This window comes from Bufo bufo, chromosome 3 (assembly GCF_905171765.1).
Source record: "Bufo bufo chromosome 3, aBufBuf1.1, whole genome shotgun sequence".
NCBI classification, from domain to species: Eukaryota; Metazoa; Chordata; class Amphibia; order Anura; family Bufonidae; genus Bufo; species Bufo bufo.
In genome coordinates this window covers 624,938,297-624,945,103 of record NC_053391.1, presented here as the reverse complement: position 1 = coordinate 624,945,103, position 6,807 = coordinate 624,938,297, and positions in this window count along the sequence as shown.

Below are 6,807 nucleotides of genomic sequence, written 5' to 3'. Positions count from 1 at the left end.
CAGCAGAGTGGGGCTGTCGCTGCCGGATCACGTGGTGAGGCATACACCAGCAGCGCAGCCCTTCCTGGACCTAGTACCAGCACTGCCGTACAACATGGTGACGTGGCGAGCACCAGAAGGGCAGTTGAAGCTGGTACGGTGGCACGTGCAGTAGTTACCCCGTCGCAGCCACCGCGCAGACAGGCCCGTAGAGCCCCTAGAATCCCTGAGGTGCTGGCAAACCCTGATTGGCAGTCACCAACTTCAGCCGCACCTGTAGTTCCCCCTTTCACCGCCCAGTCTGGAGTTCGGGTTGAGACGGCTCAAATCGGTTCGGCCCTGGGATTTTTTGAGCTGTTCTTGACTGCGGAGCTCTTGGACTTAGTCGTGGCAGAGACAAACCGGTATGCCACACAATTTATATCCGCCAACCCAGGAAGCTCTTATGCCCAGTCTTTCCGGTGGAAACCAGTCCAAGTTTCCGAACTTAAAATTTTTCTGGGCCTTCTCCTCAACATGGGTCTAACTAAAAAGCATGAATTGCGGTCATATTGGTCCATGAACCCGATTCATCACATGCCCATGTTCTCTGCTGCTATGTCCACGACACGATTTGAGACCATCCTGCGTTTCCTGCACTTTAGCGACAACACCACCTCCCGTCCCAGAGGCCACCCAGCTTTTGACCGGCTCCACAAAATTCGGCCCCTCATAGACCATTTCAACCAGAAATTTGCAGATTTGTATACCCCTGAGCAAAACATCTGCGTAGACGAGTCCCTAATACATTTTACCGGGCGCCTTGGCTTCAAACAATACATCCCAAGCAAGCGTGCCCGGTATAGGGTCAAATTGTATAAGCTCTGTGAAAGGGCCACAGGCTATACCCACAAATTTCGGATCTATGAGGGAAAAGATCAGACCCTGGAGCCGGTCGGTTGCCCTGACTACCTGGGGAGCAGTGGGAAGACAGTCTGGGACTTGGTGTCACCCTTATTCGGCAAGGGGTACCATCTTTATGTGGACAATTTTTACACAAGTGTGGCCCTCTTTAGGCATTTGTTTCTAGAACGGATTTGCGCCTGTGGCACCGCGCGAACTAGTCGCGTGGGCTTCCCCCAACGGCTTGTAACCACCCGTCTTGCAAGGGGGGAGAGGGCTGCCTTGTGTAACGAAGAACTGCTCGCGGTGAAATGAAGAGACAAGCGTGACATTTACATGCTCTCCTCCATTCACGCAGACACGACAATCCAAATTAAAAGGGCAACCCGTGTCATTGAAAAGCCCCTCTCAGTCCACGACTATAATGCGCTCATGGGAGGGGTGGACTTCAATGACCAGATGTTGGCTCCCTATTTAGTTTCCCGCAGAACCAGACGCTGGTATAAGAAGGTGTCTGTATATTTAATTCAATTGGCTGCCTATAATAGTTTTGTTCTCTACAGTAAGGCTGGGAGAACAGGATCCTTCCTCAAATTCCAGGAAGAGATCATCGAGAACCTCATTTATCCGGGAGGTTCCGTGGCCCCATCCACCAGTGTAGTTAGCCGTCTACACGAGCGACATTTCCCCAGTGTCGTTGCTGGTACCTCAACCCAACCGCCACCCCGAAAAAAATGTCGTGTCTGTAGCAGGAGTGGAATAAGGCGTGACACCCGCTATTTCTGTCCTGACTGTCCGGACCACCCTGCCCTATGCTATGGTGAGTGTTTCCGGAAGTACCACACACAGGTACACTTAGCATAGGGATCACATCTCACCAGAACAGGCACACAGGGCTATTAGGGCCCTTTCTCTCACAGCTGCTGCAAACCTCTCCTTTCACCTGGGATAAAGTGCATAACGTACTTCGTCACATCTTTGGGCGATTTGCGCTTTGCACATTGTCCCATGGGGAAGGAGAGGTTTGTTCTATAAAGGCAAAAAAAACTAAACAAAAAAAAAATTACCGGTAAGTAAAAAAGTTAAAAAAAGTTAATATGTTCTGTTCTAAAGTTAATAAAGTTATTGCTTTGCGGCCTGTTTTTTTCTTTTTTGTTTTGTTTTTTTTACCTTCCAGGGGGACCAACCGATCGACTAGCTGCAGCACTGATGTGCATTCATTGCGCTGCTGTCAGATTACACGCAAGTCGGTGTATGCGGCGCTGCAAGACGAGATTTCTCCTCTGCAGTAAAAGATACGTTTGCCGAGACATATGAGCTGAGGAGGTGGCGGTGTTCATATACTTTGGCAAACACTTTGTATATATAAAAAAAAAAATCCCGGCAATGATTTATTCATCCACATCGATTGATGTGAATGGAGAAATCTGGTTTGCCAGGGCATACGAGCTGAAGTGGGTATGGATGTTGGGCGGAGCTCCTATGTCCTGGCAGACGCCTTTCCCCTCCTTTTTCTTTTTTTGGCAGAGATTTTTTCATCCACATTGATCGATGCGAATGAAGAAATCTGTGCCGTTCATTTTTTTCTTTCAGCCCAGAGGCTGAACGGAAAAAAAAAATCTCATTACCCGTATGCTCAATATAAGGAGATTAGCAGAAACTTCTAATGCTGGGCATACATGTAATGATTGCGGAGACCCTCAAATGCCAGGGCAGTACAAACACCCCACAAATAACACCATTTTGGAAAGAAGACACCCCAAGGTATTCGCTGAGGGGCATATTGAGTCCATGAAAGATTGAAATTTTTGTCCCAAGTTAGCGGAAAGGGAGACTTTGTGAGAACAAAATCAAAAAAATCAATTTCCGCTAACTAGTCCCAAAATTATTTTTTTTCAATGAACTCGCCATGCCCCTCATTGAATACCTTGGGGTGTCTTCTTTCCAAAATGGGGTCACATGTGGGGTATTTATACTGCCCTGGCATTTTAGGGGCCCCAAAGCGTGAGAAGAAGTCTGGTATCCAAATGTCTAAAAATGCCCTCCTAAAAGGAATTTGGGCACCTTTGCCCACCTAGGCTGCAAAAAAGTGTCACACATGTGGTATCTCCGTATTCAGCAGAAGTTGGGGAATATGTTTTGGGGTGTCATTTTACATATACCCATGCTGGGTGAGAGAAATATCTTGGTCAAATGCCAACTTTGTATAAAAAAATGGGAAAAGTTGTCTTTTTCCAAGATATTTCTCTCACCCAGCATGGGTATATGTAAAATGACACCCCAAAACACATTCCCCAACTTCTCCTGAATACGGCGATACCACATGTGTGACACTTTTTTGCAGCCTAGGTGGGCAAAGGGGCCCACATTCCAAAGTGCACCTTTCGGATTTTACAGGTCATTTACCTACTTACCACACATTAGGGCCCCTGGAAAATGCCAGGGCAGTAAAACTACCCCACAAGTGACCCCATTTTGGAAAGAAGACACCCCAAGGTATTCCGTGAGGGGCATGGCAAGTTCCTAGAATTTTTTATTTTTTGTCACAAGTTAGTGGAAAATGATGATTTTTTTTAAAAAAATTTTTTTCATACAAAGTCTCATATTCCACTAACTTGTGACAAAAAATAAAAACTTCCATGAACTCACTATGCCCATCAGCGAATACCTTGGGGTCTCTTCTTTCCAAAATGGGGTCACTTGTGGGGTAGTTATACTGCCCTGGCATTCTAGGGGCCCAAATGTGTGGTAAGGAGTTTGAAATCAAATTCTGTAAAAAATGGCCTGTGAAATCCGAAAGGTGCTCTTTGGAATATGGGCCCCTTTGCCCACCTAGGCTGCAAAAAAGTGTCACACATCTGGTATCTCTGTATTCAGGAGAAGTTGAGGAATGTGTTTTGGGGTGTCTTTTTACATATACCCATGCTGGGTGAGATAAATATCTTGGTCAAATGCCAACTTTGTATAAAAAAATGGGAAAAGTTGTCTTTTGCCAAGATATTTCTCTCACCCAGCATGGGTATATGTAAAATGACACCCCAAAACACATTCCCCAACTTCTCCTGAGTACGGAGATACCAGATGTGTGACACTTTTTTGCAGCCTAGGTGGGCAAAGGGGCCCATATTACAAAGAGCACCTTTCGGATTTCACTGGTCAGTTTTTACAGAATTTGATTTCAAACTCCTTACCACACATTTGGGCCCCTAGAATGCCAGGGCAGTATAACTACCCCACAAGTGACCCCATTTTGGAAAGAAGACACCCCAAGGTATTCCGTGAGGGGCATGGCGAGTTCCTAGAATTTTTATTTTTTGTCACAAGTTAGTGGAAAATGATTCTTTTTTTTTTTTCATACAAAGTCTCATATTCCACTAACTTGTGACAAAAAATAAAAACTTCCATGAACTCACTATGCCCATCAGCGAATACCTTGGGGTGTCTTCTTTCCAAAATGGGGTCACTTGTGGGGTAGTTATACTGCCCTGGCATTCTAGGGGCCTAAATGTGTGGTAAGGAGTTTGAAATCAAATTCTGTAAAAACTGACCAGTGAAATCCGAAAGGTGCTCTTTGGAATATGGGCCCCTTTGCCCACCTAGGCTGCAAAAAAGTGTCACACATCTGGTATCTCCGTACTCAGGAGAAGTTGGGGAATGTGTTTTGGGGTGTCATTTTACATATACCCATGCTGGGTGAGAGAAATATCTTGGCAAAAGACAACTTTTCCCATTTTTTTATACAAAGTTGACATTTGACCAAGATATTTATCTCACCCAGCATGGGTATATGTAAAAAGACACCCCAAAACACATTCCTCAACTTCTCCTGAATACAGAGATACCAGATGTGTGACACTTTTTTGCAGCTTAGGTGGGCAAAGGGGCCCATATTCCAAAGAGCACCTTTCGGATTTCACTGGTCATTTTTTACAGAATTTGATTTCAAACTCCTTACCACACATTTGGGCCCCTAGAATGCCAGGACAGTATAACTACCCCACAAGTGACCCCATTTTGGAAAGAAGACACCCCAAGGTATTCCGTGAGGGGCATGGCGAGTTCCTAGAATTTTTTATTTTTTGTCACAAGTTAGTGGAAAATGATGATTTTTTTTTTTTTTTTTTTTCATACAAAGTCTCATATTCCACTAACTTGTGACAAAAAATAAAAACTTCCATGAACTCACTATGCCCATCAGCAAATACCTTGGGGTCTCTTCTTTCCAAAATGGGGTCACTTGTGGGGTAGTTATACTGCCCTGGCATTCTAGGGGCCCAAATGAGTGGTAAGGAGTTTGAAATCAAATTCTGTAAAAACTGACCAGTGAAATCCGAAAGGTGCTCTTTGGAATGTGGGCCCCTTTGCCCACCTAGGCTGCAAAAAAGTGTCACACATCTGGTATCTCTGTATTCAGGAGAAGTTGAGGAATGTGTTTTGGGGTGTCTTTTTACATATACCCATGCTGGGTGAGATAAATATCTTGGTCAAATGCCAACTTTGTATAAAAAAAATGGTAAAAGTTGTCTTTTGCCAAGATATTTCTCTCACCCAGCATGGGTATATGTAAAATGACACCCCAAAACACATTCCCCAACTTCTCCTGAGTACGGAGATACCAGATGTGTGACTTTTTTGCAGCCTAGGTGGGCAAAGGGGCCCATATTACAAAGAGCACCATTCGGATTTCACTGGTCAGTTTTTACAGAATTTGATTTCAAACTCCTTACCACACATTTGGGCCCCTAGAATGCCAGGGCAGTATAACTACCCCACAAGTGACCCCATTTTGGAAAGAAGAGACCCCAAGGTATTTCGGGATGGGCATAGTGAGTTCATAGAACTTTTTATTTTTTGTCACAAGTTAGTGGAATATGAGACTTTGTAAGAAAAAAAATAAAAATAAAAAAATCATCATTTTCCGCTAACTTGTGACAAAAAATAAAAAGTTCTATGAACTCACTATGCCCATCAGCGAATACCTTAGGGTGTGTACTTTCCGAAATGGGGTCATTTGTGGGGTGTTTGTACTGTCTGGCCATTGTAGAACCTCAGGAAACATGACAGGTGCTCAGAAAGTCAGAGCTGCTTCAAAAAGCGGAAATTCACATTTTTGTACCATAGTTTGTAAACGCTATAACTTTTACCCAAACCATTTTTTTTTTTACCCAAACTTTTTTTTTTATCAAAGACATGTAGAACAATAAATTTAGAGCAAAATTTATATATGGATGTCGTTTTTTTTGCAAAATTTTACAACTGAAAGTGAAAAATGTCATTTTTTTGCAAAAAAATCGTGAAATTTCGATTAATAACAAAAAAAGTAAAAATGTCAGCAGCAATGAAATACCACCAAATGAAAGCTCTATTAGTGAGAAGAAAAGGAGGTAAAATTCATTTGGGTGGTAAGTTGCATGACCGAGCAATAAACGGTGAAAGTAGTGTAGGTCAGAAGTGTAAAAAGTGGCCTGGTCTTTCAGGGTGTTTAAGCACTGGGGGCTGAGGTGGTTAAAGGGCGGGCACTGTGAAAGTCACTATTAAAGGGGCTATCACTGTGAAAGTCACTGTTAAAGGGGCGGTCACTGTGAAAGTCACTGTTAAAGGGGCAGTCATTGTGAAAGTCACTGTTAAAAGGGCGGTCACTGTGAAAGTCACTGTTAAAGGGGCGGCCACTGTAAAAGTCACTGTTAAAGGGGAGGCCACTGTGAAAGTCACTGGTAAAGGGGCGGACACTGTGAAAGTCACTGTTAAAGGGGCGGTCACTGTAAAAGTCACTGTTAAAGGGGCGGTCACTGTGAAAGTCACTGTAAAGGGGCGGTCACTGTGAAAGTCACTGTTAAAGGGGCGGCCACTGTGAAAGTCACTGTTAAAGGGATGGTCACTGTGAAAGTCACTGTTAAAAGGGCGGTCACTGTGAAAGTCACTGTTAAAGGGGTGGTCACTGTGAAA